Below are 26,109 nucleotides of genomic sequence, written 5' to 3'. Positions count from 1 at the left end.
TAGGTTTTGGTTTAGGTTAAGGTTATAGGTATAGGTTAAGGTTTTAGGTCATAGGTTTTGGTTTAGGTTAAGGTTATAGGTATAGGTTAAGGTTTAGGTTTAGGTTATAACCTATAGGTTTAGGGAATTGAGAATAGGTTAAGGTTTAGGTTTAGGAAATCGGGTTCGGGTTCGGGATCGGGTTTATATTTGGGTTTTCAAGTTTAGGTATGGGTTTAGGTTAGGGAGTTGAGATTAGGATTAGGTGTAGGTTTAGGTTTAGGGATTTGAGAATACATTTAGGTTTTAGGTTTAGGTTTAGGTTTCGGTTATAGGTTAAGGTTTAGTTTATAGGTTATAGGTTTAGGTTAGGTTATAGGTTATAAGTTTGGGTTATAGGTTATGGGTTAAGGTTTTAGGTCAAAGGTTTAGGTTTAGGTTTAGGTTAAGGTTTAGATTTAGGTTTAAGTTAAGGTTTAGGTTTAGATTATTAGCTATAGGTTTAGGGAATTGAGAATAGGTTAAGGTTTAGGTTTAGGAAATCGGGTTTGGGTTCAGGATTGGGTTTGGGTTTTCAAGTTTAGGTTTAGGTTTATGTTAGGGAGTTGAGATTCGGATTAGGTGTAGGTTTAGATTTTGGGATTTGAGAATACATTTAGGTTTTGGGTTTAGGTTTAGGTTTAGGTTATAGGTTTAGGTTTAGGTTTTGGTTTAGGTTTAGGTTAGGTTATGGGTTAAGGTTTATGGAATTGCGTTTAGGTTATAGGTTAAGGTTTAGGGAATTGAGTTTAGGTTATAGGTATAGGTTATAGGTTATAGGTTAAGTTTTAGATTTAAGTTATAGGTTTTGGGATTTAAGAATAGGTTTAGGTTAAGGTTTGAAGTTTAGGTTAAGGTTATAAGTATAGGTTTAGGTTATAGGTTAAGGTTATAAGTTAAGGTTTAGGTTTAGGTTATAAGTATAGGTTTTGGGATTTGAGAATAGGTTTAGGTTAAGGTTAGAAGTTTAGGTTTAGGTTATATGTATAGGTTTAGGTTATAGGTTAAGGTTAATGTTGTAGGTTGTAGGTTTAGCTTATAAGTATAGGTTTAGGTTATAAGTATAGGTTTAGGTTAGGTTATAGGTTAAGGTTTAGGGAATTGAGTTTAGGTTATAGGTTCATGTTATAGGTTGCAGGTTATAGGTTTAGGTTAAGGTTTAGGTTATAGGTTTTGGGATTTGAGAATAGGTTTAGGTTATAAGTATAGGTTTAGGTTAGGTTGTAGGTTAAAGTTTAGGGAATTGAGTTTAGGTTATAGGTTTAGGTTATAGGTTATAGGTTTAGGTTAAGGTTTAGGTTGTAGTTATAGGTTTTGGGATTTGAGAATAGGTTTAGGTTATAGGATAAAGGTGTGGTCCCTGCAAATATAGATATAAACACCGCCTGCTCCAATTGGCTAGGCCCTTCCAATGTTGTCCATAGGAAATGGACAGCTTCATCATAGTCATAACAGCGGTTCCCATCTTCCAGGGACCCCCACTCATCCGGATAGCTCCGATGCACATCCGGGTCTACTCCATTTATGGCGACCAAATACATAAACACGGCCTGTCCAAATGGCCAGGCCACTCCAATGCTATCCATAGGAAATTGACAGCTTCATCATGGTCATAACAGCGGTTCTCACCTTCTAGGGACCCCCGCGCAATATCTGGATAGCTCCGACGCACATCCGGGTCTGCTCCATCAATTTTTATGAAATTATGCATGTCCTGCTCATGAGCATGCCTAATATTGCCAATGCATGGGATTTAGAACAAATACCTTTTCATGATTCAAAGAAGGGAACTCGAGAGTTTTTCTTACCTTCCATTGTATGCTTCCAAGGTGCAGATGGCCCCTGAAACACACATACATCCTGGGAATCGCTTCTCAAAACCACAGACTATTTTGTTTTGAAACTCGTTCATCTCACCTGAAAACCTGTCACATAATGAATAACTGTAACCACAATGATAACTATTATGAATGCACTATAATGAACAAATTATTATTATTATAGATAACTGTAATTACAATATAGATATCATGCACACGATATCACATAATGTATTGTTTAATGAACTACACATGTGCATTCTTGACAAGAGACATACCGGATGCTTAAATCTGAAATATGTAGCTCCAATCCTCCCACATGCAACATCCACCAAGTCCAAATATGGATCAGTTGTTGGAAAGGGGTCGCCCCATGAATCTAGGAAAAAAATTATCTATTCATTATCATTATATTAAAAAATAATAATCAAGTACCACATTTTCTCCTCAATTAATTGGTTGCTTATGAGTTTATGTAACCACTCCAAAAGGCCACTGCATAGAGCAGCCTCTATTTTTAACCACCTTACCAAGGGTAGTTGATTCCAACATATAGATTATGGGCAGGTAGAAACCCAGTTATCCTTCAGCTAATGACAACCACATTAGCTTTAGCTACAGGCATGGTGTGCCATAACAACCTTTAGATAATGGTAACAGTGGCATCAGTGGCATTTTATTGGGTTGTAATTTGCAAAGTAAACTATAACAGTGGCATCAGTTACATTTCATGAGAAAATGCAACGAAATTGAGCCCCTACGAAAGTGTTGTACCTTGCATCTATTAATAGATTGAGTAATTGCCAACGGATCAACCTCGATCATCTCCCATTTTGATATTCTCTGCACAATGGATCCCAAAATGCTTTGAATGTGAGATGTGTTTCCAAGATATTGAAATACTAGGAATATTAATGACTTAAATAAAGGGCAACATCATGTGGCCCAAGACAAACAACCTAATCCACCATCTATACATTTCACAGTGAGATGACAAAATTTTAGCAACCAAAATCTCACCAAAGAATGATCCAGCATCAAATCAAAATCGACTAAACAAAATTTAATGATCAAAGCTTCTAACATACCAACCTCTCTAAGAATTGCAAAATGCACTTCATGTGTAACCAGTGCAAGCATGATCAAGTCGGCATCCTGAAATGAAAAATGCAGAAAGTCATGTCAAGAAGCCAAGAAAATAGACATAAAAGCTTGCAGACAGCTAGATATCTAAGACAAAAGGTGAAGACATTTACCAACCTATACAAGTAATGTTGTGTATTCGGGTCAAACCCTGGTAGATTTCTTTGCAATCGAATGTACGACATTATTTTGTGCTCCCCCTCACCCAGCACATTGGCATCAGAAAGAATAACCTTTGAAATTATCATGAAGTCAGAGTTGCATAAAGATTCCAGAGCCAAAGAAGAAATAGGAGAGAATAAATCAATGGTAATAGATAGATTTTTGTGTGTACCTTGATGCCACGCCACCCTGGATCCATGAACAAATACCTAAATGCATATAAAAGAAACATAATTCTTTATCATGCTTTCATGTTTCCATTTCCATCTTTAATGAAAGTGAGATCTCATGCATTACTTTGTAGAAATCAACAGCAATGAAGTTGGGCCATCGTTTGCTTGCCGTTTCATGACATGTACTAGTCATGCTAGCAAGTGGAGCCAAGTTGTCCTTGCAAGCTGTTGCTAAATCAGGATTGTCAGGAAAATAGTTCTCTAAAACAAGGGATCTTGTTGTTGTGTTCATGGGAGATGAATCTGCATGATTAGGACAAGAACCCGCCTTCATCCCATTGTCACCATCTGTAGTTTCAGCCCAATCACCAAAACCAATAAAAAGAGAATCAGCAATAGCTTCACATGTTTTCTACTCCTGTGCATCAGAAATTCAAATTGGACAATGTTTCCTATTTTGATGTATTTTATATTAATTTCATTTTATCTCCAAAACAAATTTGATTCAAGGAGAAAAAACAGAAATTTTATATTTTTACTGAATTTCATTAACAGTGTAGACCTCCTCATGAGGCCGCATTCACCAACCTGCAGAGAGCATTAGAGCATGCATCAAGCGGTCCACACTAATAAATAGCTAGGTCTGAAAATCACGCAACTTCACTCGTCAAGTGTAACACACATTTAAAAAGAACGATGAACATTTTAAAAGAATTACCAGGAGTCCACATTCAACTAAAGCACGTGGCTTGCCCAATGAGTGTATAAGCCGGATTCTCAGGCCACATCATCTACACGGCAAGGTCCATGTTATGCATGGCTCTAACATCAGGGATGGATGCATGTGGGCTAAGCAAAGCATGTACTAAATTTCTACAGCAAAAAAAATCATCCGTCTATCTATGATAGTTCCACTGCAAGATCTGCATGGGATATACATTTATGAAAGGAGAGAAAACAGGGCTTACATTGGTTTTCTACAATGTATCTCCACTCATAGGCAATGCCTTCAGAAGCCTCCTTGGCTGATTTGAGGTGAAGACCAACAAACGCTGGCTCTTACTAATCATATCATCGATGATGGGCCAATCCTGCCCATTTTTGGGCATCCCTGATACCGGAAACCAAAATTTCCTAAGGTCGGCAGCGTTAAATACGTGAGTTAGGCCTTATGGGGATGTCATAATCTTCTACGAAGATTGTGATGATCTTCAAAGGGTTGGCATCAAGGAACACTTGAATTTCTTTCAACACGTTAATAGCAGGTTGCTGTTAATCAGATAAGTTAATCAGAATTCAATCATTTCATTAGATTTATATAAAAGGAATCTGCTGCGACTTACAAATGCTGTGAAATTGTAGCATTGGCCTCCAAAGGAGTGGCACAACCAAATGTCATTGTTGAAGTCGTACATGTCAAGCATCAACCCTCTAACACCATTCTGCAATGATACAGAGTATAAATAGCAGCAACTGGAAAAAAAAAACATCTTTTTTCATTCCCTTTTTTCTTTTTGTAAAAAAATAATATTATATTTGTTAAGAGGGACATCTTGTTCATGAACATTAAACATTATATAGTAGCGAGCATATAAATCATATATATCTTCTATTTAATTGGTATACAAACACATTTGTCTAAATTGCTCAACCGATGTTCAACTCCTTCATGGGCCATTTCCAAAAATTTCACTGACTGAATGATCCAATTGTTTACTTGCTGCACCCTTTTTTTTAGGGGCAGTAGATTCTAATTTCTGCCGATCATCTAGATAGCCCATAATGAAAAGATAATGTTATGACTTCTAGGTTGTGGGAACAATTAAGAGGCGGTCCATTAAATAGATAGTCTAGATCAACCAGCACACACAAGTTAGAGGGTAGACATGTGGACATAGGAACCATAACAAATGGAAAAGGACTAAAACATGCTACTATCTTCCACAAGAAAACATATATTAGCAATGGGCATGAGAAGACCTCACATAACAACTAGTTGGTCCATAGTGTTATGTCCAATGAGCTCATAATTATCAACATGCATGCAACATCCAACTTAACCACTTGATGAATTGATTAGTTTTGATCTTTACATTATATATTTTTCATAGGGGGGCAACCTTTCAATGGGTTAGATGTCACATACACAAGACACAAAGGCAATTGTGTAGTAGGTGGATAATAACATTATCATCCAATTAGTTGGGTGTCAATGCAACTTGTTGGACAATAAAATATTCATCCAACTAGAGCATAATGACATTGTCTCATGTATGAATGACATCCAATTCATCTAAAAGGTTGGGCCCACCATGAAGATTATCTACCAAAAAAATAGGCCAGTGGCTCAGAGTTCAAACCAAGGTTTGCCATAGCAGCCGTTACGGTAACAGAGGTAACCATTACATGTTATGAGATTATAACGGTCGTTATGAAACAAAATGACCCGTTACGGAGACAATATAGGTTTTTATCCCCCAAAAAAAAGTCGTAACAGTCATCACTGCCTGTATCATAATGGTAACAGTGGTGGTTGTTACGGCCACCATTACAGTTACAGATACCTTAATTCAGTGGTGCTACCTTTTTTTCTATGGTTTAACCCCCATGATGAGTGGACCGACTTAATTTTTGAAGAGTTGTTCTTTAAGGTGGGGTCAATCCTTTTGGATAGGTAAGATGCAGTGCAGTCATATGTTCTCCCCAAAAAAAAAAATGTTTTGCTTATTTAAAAGTCGATTTCCTTTAAAAAGAGAAGAAATAATGGAAAATCTTTTTACTTGCTTTAAAAGTCGATTTGCTTTATAGAAAGAAGATATCAATGAACTTCTTTAATGCAATTACACTAATGCACTAGCTAAACCATAATTCATCTTCCAACCAGTTACACGTGAGACTCCTCTTTAAACAGTTTAATAGCTAGTTATCTCAGCCTGTTATCCAGAATAGACCTGATATGTCCTCATAATGCTAATATAAAACCATGGATAGAGCAGGTGAAACCAGTATATGGTGGAGTCATGCATCCTCCATAGTAAACGGGGCAGGGTGCAATAGCAATTGGACATAATTCATCGTGTGGCCACTGCCGGATGGAAAATCACATTGCTTGAATCATCTGAGCAATTGAATCATTCTAAACCAAGGTTGAAACAAAATATGGTTGACATTCAGTGCAGAAAATTTTTAAAAGTGATGGCTAGGATTATGCGATAGGTAAGTTACAATGGTCCATCAAGGATAATTGATAGAGCCAAGTCGACAGACAGTTCCAGTTGCCATGTTTACCCTGTCATGAGTACTGTGGGGAAACAGAACTGCCACATTCCAGGGCCACCATCTCAACCAAACCATTTCCCTTGCAAATAAGATTTGTCCTGTCATGAGTCTGGATGGATTACGTCTTATCAGATTTTTGTATCATCAACATGGCATAAATAGATAGCATGCCATTTCATTAAACAGATAGCATGTCATTTCAAAAAACAATTAGCATGCCATTTCATCAAACAGATAGCATGCATAAAATCTAGCCATTTCATCAAACAGATAACATTAATCTAAGCATACCTGTAAAGCAAAGAAAAAAGGGAGGGGTAGGCAGATTTGGGCGGGTTTTATTTAAGTATCTAAACCCATTCTTCATCCATGTAACCATCTCTGGTACACGGATTCCATCCTTCAAAAAAGGAAAACATATAAAACACTAACCCTAGAAACAAAGGAAGGGAAATGAAAATCAAATACCTATTTGTGGATTCTTTAACTTCTTCAGCAATAGAGAAATGGGGCTGGAAGTAGCGGCAGGGGTAGGCAGATTTGAGGGGGGGTTTATCCTCTATAGCAGCGGCAGTGAGATCGAGTTGGGATTACTATTTGGGTAGGTGATTTGAGCAGGGGCTACGATTTTGACAAGGGCAAGGGCTGTGATTTCGGGAGGAGCTTTGCGGCTTCATTGGAGAGAGAGGGAGGAGAATGAGATAGTGGAGATGCATTGGAGAGAGAACGATGAAAATGAGAGATATGGAGTAGGTGAGGTGGGGAAAAAGGAGAACCGGGAGCAGAGATCGGGAGAGAGAGAGAGAGAGAGAGAGAGAGAGAGAGAGAATTGGAGTTTTAGATGGGACGCGGCTCTGTTTTGAGCGTGCGCCAATTTTGGGCGTCGAATTTTAAGGATGACGGATGGATGGTCCTGTCAGGGGCTACGTGGGGCCCACCATGATGTATGTGGTTTATCTATGTCGTTCATTAATTTTCATAATGTTTTTTAGTTCATGATCCCAAAACTCAGGTAGATTGAAGGCCCAAGTGGACCACACCATAGGACGCACATGTGATTTAATCTCCATGTTTCCTACCGTGTGGTCTAGTTGAGCCTTCGATCTACCTGATTTTTGGTTTCATGCCCTAAAATAATATTTCAAGATAGATGGACGGCTTAGATAAAATAGATATATTTTTGTGGGCCCTATAAAGCCCTTTACACGACCGTTAATTATTAATGGTGTAGCAAGCTTTTAACTATGGATTAAATCCGTAGTAGATATAGCTACAGTTTATATCCGTAGCAAAAAGCTACCATAGTTGTAACGCCCTGAAATTCGAGGGTCGAGCATAACTCAGCTTTTGAGTTTCAAAACATCACTTATGTAACATATTTAATGATGGATGTATGTTGTCTGTATTAGTGCATAAAACATTGAATAGATTAAGCCAAATAGCAAATATAATTCAAGGATAAGTGAAGAACGCAAGCGGAAGACTTAAAGAAATATATGTGTACATGTGCCAATCCCTGAAATACATATACATACCAGGTCATAATATAAGTGTTACTATCAAAATTACAAGTATCAAATTACATCATTTAACCCCAAAAGTAATCCCAGAATCCCGCGCATCAGAACAAGGCTCGCTAGAACCCGTCTGAAAACTGCATGAAAGAGAAAGCAGCCTCATCATCCTCGATCTCCTGCTCTGCCTCAAAGGTTGCATCAACATCTGCAACATCAGCAACTAAGACAGAGTCTGGTGGGTGTTTAACACCGCCCCAGAACGTGGGAGTGAGTGATCAAGTCAGTGGAACAATAAAGCAAAGGTTAACATGTTATCAGTTTAATCAAGCAGTAATGATAAAGCAGAACAATTAACCATGCCCTAAGTACTCTTGTTAATGCAAGAATGTATGCAAAATGATGCGTGCCCTCGCGCGTACACCCTTAGTGTCTTCATCTTATGTTACGCATGACATCGCCTCAAAGTACGCCACGTCTACAAAGCACATGCAAATGCGGTGCATGAACATAATTACTAAGTTGTTATTAGTCCTTTTCATGCAGCAGGATTGGGAAGCTAAGGTACCTTCCTCACATCACCATCCAAACAGTGAACAATTCTAAGGTCGTCAGTCCTAGACATCTCATACGATTATATGGTTTCAGGTCGTTGCAAAGGGCTCGTCACCAATCAATGCACGCCTATCATACCTTCGTTACTATAATAAGGCGCGTCACCTCAATGCGGTATCCAGACATGCTCGAGGTCACTACAAAGGGCTCGTCACTAATCAATGTAGGCTGACAGCGCGAATATAGTGTCCCATACCACCATAATCGGCTCACGAGTTTGGTTGCTCACTGGTCACTACGGGGAGGCTCATCACCCCAGCGTAGGCCGACAGCTCGACCACGGTGTCCCATACCACCATGTCCGGCTCATGAGTCTTAGCGGATCAAGGTACCATGGTTAACAGGATTTCATTAGTAAGTTTAGTATCCTAGATTCAAACAATAGCGTCTATACATGGTGAACATACATCGGACAATTGGGTTACTTGACGAACTCGACTAGCACGAGCGCACGTTGGGTTGAACGACATAGAGTGCGCAAACACTCTGTGTGGCCAAACTACTGCCGACAACTCTAATACGACTTGGGTTCGTCTAATCACGTCCCACGTTGCGAAAGCAACCTCAGCCACGAACTTAAGGCCGATTACCGATTTCCTGGACTATTCATAGTTCCAAACACATTCCACTACAACAGATATTCATAACGAATTTAGAACAGTAATGGAACAACAATCCAAATCATATGGTATGTAAGCATTTGAAGAATATCAACTTAACATGGATTTAAGCATAAGTAAGACTTGAAATTAAACAACAAGGAATGTAACTTGCATGAAGTAAATCCTACACATCAATAGGAGTGTTGAGAATCGCTTCTCAACGCCCGCAAATATTATAATATATTGCACTTTAGTTCATTCAGGCATTTCTACAAACACTTAGAATACATAGTTCAACATACATGACGTATGTTGAAATACACACATTTGGACAATTCCTTTTACCAAGGAGTTGCCGCACATACAATTAGCATAAGTACACGACAAATAATCATGGCAACCACATGTTCATATTTTATACGCATACGGTACTTTATACATACACATAGAATACATAAATCTCAATGTAACACATGCATATCAGGAACGCAAAATAAACATAACATTTGGCATGTGAAATCTCATCCATAGCAAGAATAAACCATTCACTGGCATTGAAAGCCTTGAAAACCATAACCTATACAATTAAAGTCCGCACCTTAGACCAGAAATAGAACACCGAACTGATTCAGACGATATGTCTTCGTCAACGGCGACAGGATAACCTAAGGAAAGAATATAAATGAGCTACAACACACAAAAACTATTCTAAGCTCTAAAACAGATTAGGGTTAGGTTAACTTACCCAAAGATGAACTTAGAATCGTCGGAATAACGATTTTAAAGTGAAGGTTTAAGGATGAAGAAGAACAGGAAAGAATCTAAGATGATTCACCAACTTCTCTCTCACTTTCTCTCTCTTTTCCTCTCTCTTTCTTAGCTAGGGTTAGGAAATTCGTATGGAAAAGAGAGCTAGGGTTTTAAGGTCTATATATAGGCCGAACATTGATGAAAACAACCCCAGGGCCAAGGTATACTTAGGGTATAACCAAAACAGGCCTCTCTCGATCCAATGAAGCACTTTCGGTGGGCCTATTACCACGAAAGGTCAGACTTAAGCTCACTGGCCATGGATCTAGGTCAAGCTGAGTTTTCATACCGATCGGATCTTCAGATTAGCCATGGCGGACCACACTCAATACAACGGTCACTGAATCTCGATCAGGTCCACAAGCACAAGGACATGCCTGGGCCACCTTCCCTAATCAGAGGGTGAAATTGGGTCAGAATCCAACGGTCAGATTGCTTAAAATCGTCGCGCAAGTGACACAACTCAGATTTCATAAAATCTTATTTAATTTCTCACCGTTCTCACACTCTTCACTCCGGACTCAATTAAATCGACCCAGAACATCATCTGGACTTGATTTTTGAGGTGATGGCCAAGTCCAACATGGTGACCGCAACAGCCTAAGATCATCGCTATCGGACTTTCAACGCATGGTCCAGTTCTGATCTAGAACTTCCAAAAATTTCCAAGAGCAACTAGATTTAGCGATGAATCCCAGATTTCAAAGTAACATAGCGCTAACTATTCTACAAGTTTTGAGTCATGCAGATCAAATTTAAAGTGATTGATGCAAATTTCACAAGCAATCGAGTTAAGCGCTAATTACCCCAAAAAGCTTCTAAGGAAAATAGAGGTAGTACTCGGGTCTTGGCACAAAATTTTTAGGGTCATTACAATAGTCCGTAGCTTTTGCTCAATTTTTTGGTAGTGATCCCTTTGATACAAATAGTTGAAGCAGAAATGAAGCATCTAAAGGAGCACAATGCTTCGCTAAGGCAGGAGATGAATCTGCTAAAGGATGAAGTTAATAAGAAAAATGTATGTGTAATTGCATTTGTTTTAATCTTTAACGAGATATTATGAGCTATATAAACAATGTGTGATTTTAGTACAGGTCATCATCTCATCGATGCAAGCTGAAGATGGGATGAGCCATCTCAAAGATGAGAATGCTTCACTGCGGGAGCAGATGAAGCAGCTAATAGAGGAGTTTCAAGCAACGAAGGTATATGAAATTAAAATTATTTTGATCCATATTTGGTCATAGTTATGTTCCTTTATTGGTCATGGTTATCATCCACAATGGATCGTGGTTGTCATCCACACTAGGTCGTGGTTATGAAACATGACCCAATGTAGTTGATATGCCTAGTCTAGACAAGGGTCGTTGTTATTATGCATAATGGGTCGGGTTATCATACACATTGGATCGTGGTTGATGCACTACCCAATGTGGATGACAACCAGGATCCAGACGAGGGTCGTGGTTACTTTGAACAATGCGTCATGGTTATCATGTATAATTGGTCGTGGTTATCACCCATAGTGGATCGTTGTTGTGAACCACGACCCACTATCGATGACAACCATGACTCAGGCTATGGGTCGTGGTTACAATGAACAATGGATAGTTGTTATTATCCACATTGGGTCGTGGTTGATCCACCACCCAATGTGGATGACAACCACGACCCTTCGTCTGGGTCGTGGTTACCATGAACCATGGATCGTAGTTATCATCCATAGTGGATCGTGGTTTTCATCCACGATGGTTCGTGGTTGTGAACCATAACCCAATGTAGATGACAACAACGATCTAGTTGAAGGGTCATGGTTCACATTCCCAGTGAATCGTGATTTCTGTCCATATTGGGTCGTGATTGAACCACGAGCCAATATGGATGACAACCATGATCCATGAACCACCCTTCATGGTTGTGAACTACGGCCCAATGTGAATCACAACCACGATCCAGTTCAAGGGTCATGGTTCACATGCTCAATAGATCGTGGTTTCCATCTACAATGGATCATGGTTCAATCATGATCCAATATGGATGACAACCACAATCCAATGTTCATAATAACCATGATCCTCTCCTTACAGGACATCTTTAAATACATAAATAATATGCTATTTTATTATAAGACAAAATCCCTTCAATGAAAATAGTGGAAGCAGAAATGAAGCAGCTGAAGGATCACAATGCTTCGCTAAGGCAGGAGATGAACCTGCTAAAGGATGAAGTTAATAAGAAAAATGTATATGTAATTGCATTTGTTTTAATCTTTAACGGGACATTATGAGCTACATAAATAATGTGTGATTTTAATAAAGTTCATCATCTCATCAATGCAGGCTGAGGAGATTAGACATTTGAAGGAGGATAATGCTTCATGCAGGAAAGAAATGAAGCAACTAAGGGAAGAATTTTAATCAAAAAGTGTATGTGAAATTGCATTTGTTTTAATTTTTAACGAGACATTATGTTATGAATTACATAGATAATATGTGATTTCACTACAGCTCAAAATCATTACTTCGCAATTGAGTGAGGAAGGGAGAGGACAACCAATGGGTATAGGAGACGCGATTGGGCTAGATGCTACTCCTGCTGCGGATGTACATAGGCCACAACGCAATGCACCGGCCTCAAAATTTTTGTCTTCTCCATACACTGCTCCAACTTTTTCTCCTGTAAAGGAAAGTCGTCAGGGGTACGTGGATTCACATCGAGCTCTAACTGATGCTGAAGACAATGAGTTTAGACTCGATTTAGGTGTACATCAGTGGTTGAATAACATCTATGATTTAAATTCATGGGTCGACTCTGAAGTAAGTTTTTATCTTTTCTCTTTCTTTATTTAATATCATTGTATGAATATTATATGACACATTTTCCTCATTACGTAGGCCGTCAATCTATACATAAACTACCTATCACAGCGTTAAGAAAATCGATCACATCATATTTAGGACTGCGCATTTGTCCCATCATTATTTACGGTAATATGAAATTGAGGACCATAGTTTTCTTTATCACATCATTATATTTTTGTTTCTAACACTATCTAATATCACAATAGAAAATCATGGAAATTCAACTTGACTTGTTGTGCACTTATGGAGCCAGGAACCATAAGGATCGACAACAAATGAAGATGGAAAAAAGTGAATGAAAATCTTATATCTATAGTCGACAGTGATAGTAGAACGAAGGCTTTATGGAAATATAAATTAATAAGATCTTACTTACTTACACATGTACTTGGACTTAAATGATATTATTCATTTTAGAAAGGCATGCGTTGAACTGTTGTCTTATTTGTTGTACTTGACAAATATACATCCCTCTGAATGCAAGGCAGCAACACTGGTTAATGGGTGTCATTTATCTGAGGAAGAAAGATGTCATTTTATATGACAACATGAATACTGAATGGAAAGAGAAAAATGAGCTAGTCGTCTTGCAGATAACTGACGGTCTAAGGTGGTTATTTCATATTCTTGATGGAGTTAAGTTTTGGGAGAAGCCATGAAATGTGAAGATGATCACTGATAGACCTACACAATAAAATGGAAATGATTGTGGCGTATTCATGCTGAAATTCATAGACTTCCTGAGTAGCATGCATACAATTGATTTTCTACGTGTAAGTATATATTTATTCATCTACATTAAATCTTGATTGCTCTTTCTTTTGCTTTAATATTATTTCATTCTTTTTTTTGTAGGAGGAAATTCCTAAATTCATAAACACAATTGCATACGATGACTGTCTGCAGTATAAGAAAGAATCTGATGTTGCTTTCTTGAAGAAACAGCAACAGATATCAGCTAAACCAATGAAGAGAGCAAAATACTGATTTTGTATTGAATGTTGAATGGATTGCTCGTAAAATTATTGAATGGATTGGTGTTTATAATGTTTTTTCTTGTTAATATATGTAATGGTTTGGTGAATGAGATGGGTCGTAGTTGTCCAATGTGTTGTAGTTGTCATGCACTTCGGATCGTGGTTGTAATGTTATATGGGTCGTGGTTGTAAACCATGACCCTTTGTGGATGACAACCATGATCCATTTTTCATGTGAAGCACGATCCATAAATGGATCGTTATTGTCATCCACAAATGGTCGTTGTTGATCCATTTTGGATGTGAACCAAGATGTATTTCATCGTGTATGACAACCACGATCCATATAATATGAGAACCATAACCCATGTAGCAGGAAAACCCCGACCCATTATAACCATGACCCATATAACATGATAACCATGATCCGTGTAATATGAGAACCACAACCCATTTAGCAGGAAAACCCCAACCCATTATAACCACGATCCATATAGCATGAGAACCCTGACCCATGTAGTAGGAAAACCCCGACCCATATAACATTACCTATTTTTTCATGTAAAGGGCATTTTGTCTAAAAAAAATGACAACCACGATCCATATAACGCAACAACCATGACCCATATAACATGACAATCATGAACCATAACAATTGACAACCACGATCCATGTAACATGACTACCACGACCCATATACCATGACAACCATGACCTATATATCATGACAACCACGATGCAATAGTATGGGGCCCAACGAGTTGAGCCTTTAACGCGATCCTAAAAAGCACGATCGATATAACATGACAACCACGACCCTTACCACATGACAACCACGAACCTCACCACATTACAACCACGACCAGTACCAGATATTTTTGGATCGTGGTTGTAATCTGGTATGGGTCCTGGTTGTCATGTGATATGGGTCGTGGTTCACATGCACAAAGGATTATGATTGTCATCCATGTTGGATCGTGGTTGTCATCCATGATCCTTTATTCATGACAATAACGATTCATTGTGCATGTGAACCACGACCCTTTGTACGGAATGTGAGCCCAAATCCTCATTAGAGCTTAAAATTGCACATATATGCCTTTAGAGCTAACTAAATTGAAAATCAGTTCCAATCACCAAATTGCATATATAATGCATAATATCAAGCATATTCAAAATGTTTATAGTATTCTATTCAAAAGTTCAATCTTCAAGATTGACCACTAGTCTTCAATTATAATATATTTATCCTTCTGACGAGAGCCAAGGGGTCTTTTTATCTCTTATCTTCTTCACAATGAAGGAACTTTATCTTGCATAATTCTTGAAGGTGGAGGAGAATAAAAACACAGAGAGTTATCATTTTTTTCCGGACGACTTGATGATTCAGATATATTCTTTAAATCTATTAAAGGAATGCCAAATGCTATCCACCCTTCAAGAGTATCAGCAGGTCGCTTCACAAGTATTACCTTCCAAAGAAATCTTTATGCAAAGCTAACCTGGATAGGGGGTACGTTTCTCTTCTTCAAAGTAACCTATGCCTTGGTCTTTCTGATAACTTCTTACACATGGTGGAAGAATACGTATGACATAGTCTACTGGATAATAATTGCACACCAAATAATATTGATGAGCCCACTAACACATCCAGCAATAAGAAGTATGGACTAGATAGTTATAGTTAGGAATTACGAAGCGAGATCCAGTATTAGTATTCAAAAGTTGCCTCCATATCAAAGCCCAGTTATATGGTTCAATGCCATAACTCCTCATGGACCTTGTACCAATGTCAAAAGTCTCTGGTATCGGCTGATCGAAACCAAATTGGCGAGCAAATCTACTATGATAATATGGTTCTGGCTAGAATTTATTATCTTCTCTTAGTGGAAGAGTACTAGATCTAATAGAAACAAGAAATGAATGCTCATCAGAAGAAATGGAACATTATCGATAACTTTTGTATCATTTGGAAAATTAGTGAGTGGAAATTGAAAGAAGTCAATGGGCTCATTCTTCTCTATTTTCCTGGTGACCTAGCCATTTGATTTTTCAATCATTTTCCTTAATTGATAATGTCGATGAGGATTCAAATAGGCTCTTTCAGAATCAGCGAAAGTCCATGAAAAGTATACTCCTAACCAGCCTATGAAGAAATGCCAAGACGCATAGACTGAAAGAGGCTCAGAAGATGAAATCGCAGAATCAGAAACAATGCTTCTAAAAGCATGATATAGTGAGCAAATGACCAAAGGAGCTAATGAATATTTCTGACCTTCTGCCATTACACCCGCAACCACAAAAAGAGATGGCCTAATGATTTCCTCTTGTGTTGAATTTGGAAATATCACTAAGCATAGCCAAAAGCCAAGAAAGCAGCCAATTAACAAGAAGAACTATGTTCAGTAGAATGCTGGATATTCTCACAAGCAATCTTGACGTCGTAATGATTCTAACCTATAAAGTTGTCAAAGTAATGATGCAATTATCAGACAGGTGATATGAATATATGTGTGTGTGTGTATGTGTGTGTGTGATGAAGATTTTGAAGAATAAAAAGAAGTATACCACAAGTTTTGAGAGAAGTGAGCCAGCCAATCAAGAGAATGAATTTCATCAGGCCATGGGAAATTAGCCATTTTTCTGAACAGTTCAAGAGAAGTTTATGAAACTTCAGACATGTTACTTCCTGAAGAAGTAAGAACGAATTCATCATTTGAGGGCATATATTTGTTGAAGATATTACCCATAATAGGATGGCCAGCTATGCAAAAGAGGTCCCACAAGGTGACAGTCATCTCACCCAGAGGAAGATGGAATGAATTGGTAATTGGAGACCAGTGATTAAGAAAACTCCTGAAAATAGCTGCATCCCTGAAGAAATGTTTTGATGTAGCTATGATTGCATCAAAAAGACCAATCTGCTTCAGTATGACAATATGTTTTTGAACAATAGCACGAGCCCAAGCACTATAAAAATCTTGAGCTGATAAAAGACCTTTTATCAGGAATCCGTCCATTTTCGATGGTAATTTTTGGTTGAAGAAGCACTGTTGGGCAATCTCGAAGAAATGAGTGGGAAGTAACTGATTAGGATTATAACAAGGGCACAAAAATCATATTTTATAGACCATGCCGACTTTCTGACGAGATTTGTCTTCTTCCAAATGTCCTTCTAAAATTCTTGGCTCTATCATAATCCAATTATCAATAGAAACAAGACCATTTCGTTAATCAGACGGTTTACTACGCAAAATCAACCAGTGATGATGCAAATTGATAAGAATGACGATTGTTTCATTTGCAGAGGGGTTATGAAACTCAAAGACTTTTTCGTTGATCTTTATGCAATCCCAAGTATATTAGAAAATCTGTTTAGACCCTGAAAAAGATGAACACCCCTTCCTTCTTGAAGACGAAGCCTTCGAGTGCTTCATATCTGTGAAATGAATATTACCAGATCAAATATTGGACTACATACAGAGGATTTACATGGGCAACAAGTTGTGGACAACAAGTTGGGCGGCCAGACGAATGGTCATGGTTATAACGAACAATAGGTAATGGTTGTTATCCATAATGGGTCATGGTTGACAACCACGACCCTATGTGGATAACAACCACAACCCTATGTGGATGACGACCACGACCCATAGGAAGGGTCGTGGTTATTATGAACAATAGCTCATGGTTGTCATCCACATTGGATTGTGGTTAGTGTCATGCCCCAAACCTGAAAATCGGATTCACAGGAATCACGATCACTGAGTCCGGTGCCGACAGCCTCCGTAGTACCCCATTCTCGGCTCCTAACGTCCATACGCCAGATCCCGATCCTGAGATCCTAAAAGGAGGATTTTTTTTATATATATACATTTAACTCGTAATAAGCATAACCACAAGATTACCCAATTCACAAAGGCAACATCATCATCACATATCCATTAATATAATTATTTGAATACAAGGCTGTAAGGGAAATACATGAATCGAAAATCAATCTCCAAAAGACCGCTGCATACTCCAAGCTCAATACTGCTGCAACCTAACATCACCTGCACGCATCTATCGTGCATTAGCTTATAGAAAGCTTAGAGGGTGGTGTAAGTGTGTGCACAAGATAAGTGTCAAGTATTCAACGCAATAACATAATCATACAATGTTGAAATAAGCGCAAGGTCATGAATCATACATTATCAGAATAAGCGAAAATACTGACAAGTCCATGAGTCAAACAATATTAGAATACGTAATACAGATTAACTATACAAATAAAGAGTCAAAGAGAGCCAAATATCAGATGCCGAGAGTATAATGCAATATGTAAATCCTGCTAAGTCCGTCTAGGCCATATAAGTGCAGAAACATAGTAACCCAAAATGCTAAGTACTGCGGATGCAATGTGATATGCAATGCGAATGAAATGACCACGCCGGAGTGTGAAATCAGGATGATAGTACGTAGTATCGCAGGCTACGGGGTCCACCACAAGTGACTTCTATCCAAACCAGTCCCATACCTAAATTTGGATAGTCAGACTCAATGTAGTAAACTCCTGATCTCAAGTTAGTCGCGTGCCCGACCGAAATCCTGGCCATGCGAAGGTACACAATAATTAGTTGCGCACCACCAGCCCGAGTGGATAGTGAATGAAACAAATACATGAGTATGCAACTCCTACTCAATAAGTCCACATATCAGTATGGTTCTTCTCTGGAAAATTATCGGGGTCTATTACACTCCAAACTAGAATGCCAGCCCATCGCGCGCAATAAGGTGAGTGGAAGAGACCTCACTATCCGCCTACCAATATCGGGCTCGGCTCGTCGATAGCGGACCCATTCCACGAGCTGGTCAGACTCAGCCTAGCATTGCCCCCTCCTCTCGGGCAGGTAAGGCCGTACCCCCTTCCAACCGACCACGACACAGTGGGAGACGCGACCTAACGGTATATGGCCCTCACGCGCTCATGCATCCACTCGGTCTAGATGTTGGAGCAACCTCTGAAACTAAGAGGGTTTAGGGACTTTCACCCAGGGATATCTATAGCACCCCACGTAGAACAGATTTTCGGTGTCCCCATCTGGCCATCCACGAAATACCTGTGGAGGCTACGACCCTGATGTCGCTAGGGCGTACAGTAATCACAACACACAATGCAAGATGCATGAGTCATACAATCCAGTCATTCATCAATCCTGCGCATACCGTGTACTCATGTGAGATAATCTCTACCTATCAGGGAGTCTCATAACAACATGCCCAATGTCATATACAATGGTCAACCACATCTCATAACAAGCATGCAGATGATACGTATGGGCATGTATCGTGATGCTATGCTATCACATACTCATAATCAGTATCAATAACTGGCACCGATAATCGACATCGATAATATAGACATTTAACCAACATTACCCCCAAGAGTGGCCCACATAGAGCCTAACATATAGTGAACCCATGGCCTCACAAAGAGCCTGATATATGACACCATGAGCCTCACTCAAGAGCTTAATACACATCATGATGAGCCTTGCACATGGGCCTAACATACATCACAATGGGCTCCATCGCCTGACCCTCAAATGTATCACAATAAGCCTTATCACATAAGCCTCAACAATCGGCCTTGATGATCAAAATCGGCCTCGACACTTGGTCCCAACAATCGGAATCGGCCTCGACAAATCAGAATCGATCGATAATCAGAATCGGCAAATCAGTCACGTCGATCGGAATCGACAATCGGTCACGACAATCACTCGATAATCAGAATCGGTAAATCGGTCACATCGATCTGAATCAGCAATCGGTCATGACAATTGGAATCAATCGATGATCAGAATCGAAAAATTGGTCAAGTCAATTGAAATCGGCAATCAGTCATGACAATCAGAATCGATCGATAATCAGAATCGGTAAATCGGTCACGTCAATCGAAATCAGCAATCGATCATGACCATCGGAATCAATCGATAATCAGAATCGGCAAATTGGTCACATTAATCGAAATCGGTAATCGGTTACGACAATCGGAATCCATCGGTAATCAGAATCAGCAAATCGGTCGCGTCGATCGGAATCGACAATCAGTCATGACAATCGGAATCAATCGATGATCAGAATCAGTAAATTGGTCAAATCAATCGAAATCGGTAATCAGTCATGACAATCGGAATCGATCGATAATCAGAATCGGTAAATCGGTCACATCAATTGAAATCAGCAATCGGTCACTACCATTGGAATCAATCGATAATCAGAATCGGCAAATCGGTCACATCGATCAGAATCGACAATCGGTCATGACAATCGGTCATGACAATCGGAATTGATCGATAATCAGAATCAGTAAATCGGTCAAGTCAATCGAAATCGGCAATCAACGATCGATAATCAGAATCAGCAAATCGGTCACGTCGATCGGAATAGACAATCGGTCATGACAATTGGAATCAATCGATGATCAGAATTGGCAAATCGGTCAAGTCAATCGAAATCGACAATCAGTCATGACAATCGGAATCGATCGATAATCAAAATCGACAAATCGGTCACGACAATCGGGATCGATAGATAATCAGAGTCGGCAAATCGGTCACGACAATCAGATCGATCGATAATCAGAGTCGGTAAATCAGTCACGACAATCGGATCGATCGATAATCAGAATCGACAAATCGGTCACGACAATCGGGATCGATCGATAATCAGAGTCGGCAAATCGGTCACGACAATCAGATCGATCGATAATCAGAGTCGGTAAATCAGTTACGACAATCGGATCGATCGATAATCAGAATCGGCAAACAAGACCTAAGGGAAGGTCACAATGTGGACATCCAACCATCATTGCCCATCAATGTGGACATCTAACCAACATTGCTCCCAAGGAGTGATCCACATAAGGGATTCATACACAACGTAACGGCCACACATACATCACATCGGGCCTCGCCCATGGGCCTCAAATACATCACAATGGGCCACAACCCATGAGCCTTGAATACACAATAGGTGGCCTTGCACCTGGGCCTAATACAATCAAGTGGGCCTCATACCTGGGCCTCCAATATACCTCAATGGGTCTCAACCCATGAGCCCCAAATACATCTCAATGCGCCTCGACCCATGGACCCCAAATATATCACAATGGGCCATATCAAATGGGCCACAACGACTACACCATTCATCCATCTATAGAGATTATTTTAGAGCATTATCCAACAATGAATCATATCAAAAGATCATCTGGACCATACCACAAATAACCGCGGTGATAATAATTTTCATAGTTAAATTTCTAGTGGGCCCACCATAGTATTTATTTTTCCATCCATACTGTTCATAAGATCATAAGGACTCGAACAGGGAAGGAAAACAACTATCGTATTGAATTAAAACTTTTGTAACCCAAAGGGGTTTCAAGGGTGGGCGTTCAACACTACTGTTTTATGTAGGGTGGTCCACTTGATATTAGATCTGCCCCCCTCAAGCCCAAGGACGAGCTCACCAAATGTATAGACGGTTTGGATAAAACACATGCGGCATGGTGGGCCCACACCCAATCTGATGGACGGCTTGGATATAGAATACATACATCAAAAAGGGGCCACCGTCCCACCATGTGGACGGTGTGGATAAGACTCACACATCACCTGTGGCCCCTCAAATTGGATGGACGGTGTGGATACAGCACAGGCATCATGGTGGGGCCGCACGCACGTCAAATGGATAGACGGCAAGGATACATCAGGGCTCCACCCATAAGATGGATGGACGGCTTGGACGTCATGGCTGCTGCACCGTCTGGCAAATGGACGGTGCAGATGCAACATACATCATACATCATGGTGCGGTCCACATAGTGGCCCACCTTAACATATATAATATAATATAATATATTACATTATATTATAATATAACATGATAGGGAGAAAGCCACCGTCCAGAGAGTTTGACGATCTGGACGGTGCATATCAGATACATATGAGGTGGTGGGTCCACATGTGTGGCCCACCAATATGATATTATTAATATATTATATATTATATACATTATTATATATACAGATTTATATATAAACATGTGTGTGAGAGAAAGTGCAAGGGCCAGCGTTGAATGCAAAACATGCATCATGGTGGGATCGTCCAGATGAAATGAATGGACGGTTTGGATGAAATACATCCATCAGTGGTGGCCCGATCTGCCACCGTCCAGATGGACGGATGAAGTGGATTATACATACATCAAGGTGGGCCATCCAGCGAGTACTTTTATATGTTAAGCATATCTTCACATGATTTAAGATGGTGTGGGCCACCAAAGTGCCGTGAACGGCTGATTTCTGGGGTGACCCGCTGAATAAAGGAAACCCATCAAATGCACAATATAGATGTTCAACATACATCACAATGGGGCCCGTGGTGGGGCCGACCATCCCACCCTGCTGGGACGCTAGACGCTGCTTGCTGTAGCGTCCAGAACAGCAACAGCGTCAGAATCTTGCTTCCCTTTTTTTTCAAGAAATATTTCATAGGTGGGGCCCACATCAATAAAATCCACACCAACCATTGGTCCCCCCGACTCATAACAGGTCTAACGAGACTAATATACATTATTTTTTTGACGTAAAGAAACATCACAGTGGGCCTTAACAGTTTAAATCACCCAAAATCACTATTTTCTATATTATGGCCCACCAGAGATTCGGATTGGCTTCATTTTTCAGCTCAACGCCTCAAATGAGCTAAGAAATAGGATGGGCGGTGTGGATCAGATACATACATCAAGATCAGATCCATGTGTGTGTGGAGAATGTAATGAATAAAATATAAAAATTACGTTGGGCTCCTGGATGCACAGAGTGCATAAAAAATAATACCACGGTGGTTTCCACCATCTGGGCAGCAAGATGGATGGACGGTGTGGGTGTCACACGTACATCAAGGTAGGTTCCACGGGGGTGGGGTCCATGGTTGGATGGTGTAAATAAGGCACATACATCATGTAGTGCCATGAGGATGGGCCACCACAGTTTAGATCGGGCTGCTATTTATGATTTCCTCCATCAAGGTCTGTCCGCCATGGACAACAATGTGGGCTCCCCCAACTGGATCAGGTGGGCCACACACACACATCAAGTGGGCCACACCTTACTATCATCAATACCATAAAAAAAAGGTAAAGTGAGAGATAAAGGGAGAGAGATCGGATGGTGGAGGGACCTTGCCACTATGGGCCCCTCGATACAAGGCATACATCAAGATGGGTCCCACCATATGTGGGCCCTCAAATCATCAAAATCACATAAATCAAACTCTAGAAGAACACCCACCTCAAGATCTCTTTGTCCTTCTTCCATCAACCCGTCTTATAGCTCCAAAGAACGTGATCTAATGGTTGAGATGAGGTTTGATGGTGGAGATGGGAGGTAGAAGTGGGCCACACAAAGCTCTCATGATGTTTGAAAATGCCTTGGACGTTGGCTTCTCTCCTTGGGTTGCTTGGAATGAGAGAGAAAAGAGAGAGAGAGACGTGATGTAAGAGAGAGGGAGAGATGGGTGTGATGGGTGAAAAGGTGAGTGATGGGTGTACTTTGTGTAAGAGAGTGCTGACTTTAGGGGTTTCTTGGGGATGGGGTGATGTGTACTTGACATGAGGTGTGATTGATGGGATGGATGGGACATGATTTGAAATCTTTCTTGGATTTGCAAATGCCCGGCGTTTTCCTTGAACTGAACGCAGGCCCACATCTCCTGGCCAGGGTATCGCCTCAGCACGCGAGATGCGTTATCGAAACCGCGGCGACGGCGCAGTCGCTAGGGTACAAGTCTCGGGTTGAGTCAACTCCGGTTTGTAGGACTCGGCTTAGGATCACGCGCAAACGTTGGATAAGGGTCGAAGGTTGTCGAAATTCGATTGGAAGGATCGCAGGAACTAATGGAACGGTACGGAGTAGGACACGAGCCTTACAGTTAGGAACCACCACCTACTGTGCATGATAAACATGACCCGGATGAAGGGTCGTGGTTCACATGTACAATGGATCGTAGTTATCATCCATATTGGATAGTGGTTATCGGTCATGACCCACTCTGGATGAAAACATGATCCATTACTCAAAAATGCTTTCGTCCAAGTTAAATTCTCAAGATTGAAATAACAGATAACTTCTTCCATACTCTAAAACCATATAACTACTGATCCAAGGACAAGGACATTTTCTTCTGAAATAATTTATAACAGTTGTCAGAAGGCCAACCTCAGAATATTTGGGAGGTAGGACCATGCATCGAAGCCAGTACGAAGGGTCGTGGTTATGAAGAACAATGGGTCATAGTTTGTGTGTTGTGGTTATGATGAACAATGGATTGTGGTTGTCATCCACATTGGATCATGGTTGTGAACCACGACCCAGTGTGCATGACAACCACGACCCAGATGAAGGGTCATGGTTATGGTGAACAATGGATCATTGTTGTCATCTAGAGTGGATCGTGGTTGTTAACCATGATCCAACGTGGATGACAACCACGATCCATTGTTCATCATAACCACGACCCTTCGACTAGGTCGTGGATGTCATCCACATATGGTTGTTGTGGTTGACAACCATGACCCATTGTCCATGAAAACCATGACCCATTGTTCTTAATAACCACGACCCATTGTTCTTGACAACCACGACACCCACTGCAGATGACAACCACGATCTAATGTGCATGTGAACCACTACCCTTCATCTGGGTCATGGTTTTATAATGTGAAAGGTAGTGGTTGTCAATTATGAAGGGTCATGGTTGTCACTGTCAATGAACCACGACTCACTGTGCATGACAACCATGATCTGGACGAAGAGTCGTGGTTCACATGTGCAATGGATCGTGGTTGTCATCCAAGTTAGATCGTGGTTATGAACCACAACACCCACAGTGTTGTGGATGATAACCACGATCCAATGTGCATGTGAACCACGACCCTTCGTCTGGGTCATTGTTTTACAACATGAAGGGTCGTGGTTGTCACTGTCAATGGTTGATGTTTTTTTTCTTGAGGGGTGAAAGGTTTCAAAACATGAAGTCGTTGTTTTCAATTATCAATGGTGGAGGTTTGATCAAGGGGTGCCCTACAGTAATCTCCTTTCAGGTGACAACCAAAACCCTCACCTTCTCAACTTTGATATTCCTTTACCTTAGCAAATGCCTAGAATAAAATACTAACCTCATAGTAGAAGAAGCTTTCAAATGACAGAAACGACAAGGAGAAACAGTGTCCCTCTTTGGCAGTTAGTCCCTTGATCTTAACTTTTCTAAAAAACAATAGAAGAAGAAGGTCCCAGAGAAGAAGCTTCAAATGTCGGTGGTAGAGTTGGTGTTCCGCATGGGGAAACGGTCGTTTTCCATTGGGAAATTCATTATATACATTCTCCCTTACAATGTTTCTAAGCCATGTTGAATTGCATTTTGTCTAATCCGCTCCGTCCATTCTCTTAGTAAAATTAAGGAACTCATATTTTCAAAGAATGATCAAAATATTCAAATCTGATGGACCACAACTGTAACACCTGGTCTATTCGGTACTATTTTCCATGCTTATGATGATTGAAGCCCTTAAGCTAGACATGGATTGATCATTCATAAGTACACACCTAACTGACCGGAACCCCAAGACCTTGAAACCTATCTCATATCGACCGCCCCATCGCCGCGATCGTGGAGGTACCACCCGTGTGTCGGTATGATACTCCGTTAGTGAGATACGCCGTGAAGAATAATAAGCGTATCATGTGCGCATGACACCATGTATTTCATTTCACACATGTGCACAACACATGTCAAGCACACATGTACATGCCACACATGGGTGAGAGAATCTCTACCCATGTGTGTGATGTCATATACCCATACATCTTCTCTCTCATGTGCATAAAAGTCAACATTTCTCCATGCCATACACTATGCATGACATCACCACACCATGCCATCCCATGCTCCTTTAATCCACCATTAATTGCAAAGCATGAATTAAGTACCATAATCCTAGCCTAAACTAATATTAATCACATTAGCTTAACTTAATCAAAATTTTATCCATTTCTTTATAAATACCCCTCCATCCCTTAGCATTTCA

General features: G+C 40.1%; 1 pseudogene; it reads right to left on the bottom strand.

Annotated features, from left to right (window-relative positions):
* Nucleotides 1–2,935: 2,935 nt before the first annotated feature.
* On the bottom strand, nucleotides 2,936–5,038 carry LOC131247282 (PI-PLC X domain-containing protein At5g67130-like; annotated as a pseudogene).
* Between the last annotated feature and the right edge of the window lie 21,071 nt (nucleotides 5,039–26,109).

Source organism: Magnolia sinica, chromosome 5 (genome assembly GCF_029962835.1).
Source record: "Magnolia sinica isolate HGM2019 chromosome 5, MsV1, whole genome shotgun sequence".
In the NCBI taxonomy this organism is placed as follows: Eukaryota; Viridiplantae; Streptophyta; class Magnoliopsida; order Magnoliales; family Magnoliaceae; genus Magnolia; species Magnolia sinica.
Note: the sequence above shows the minus strand (reverse complement) of the source record. Positions and strands in the feature narration are given on the sequence as shown.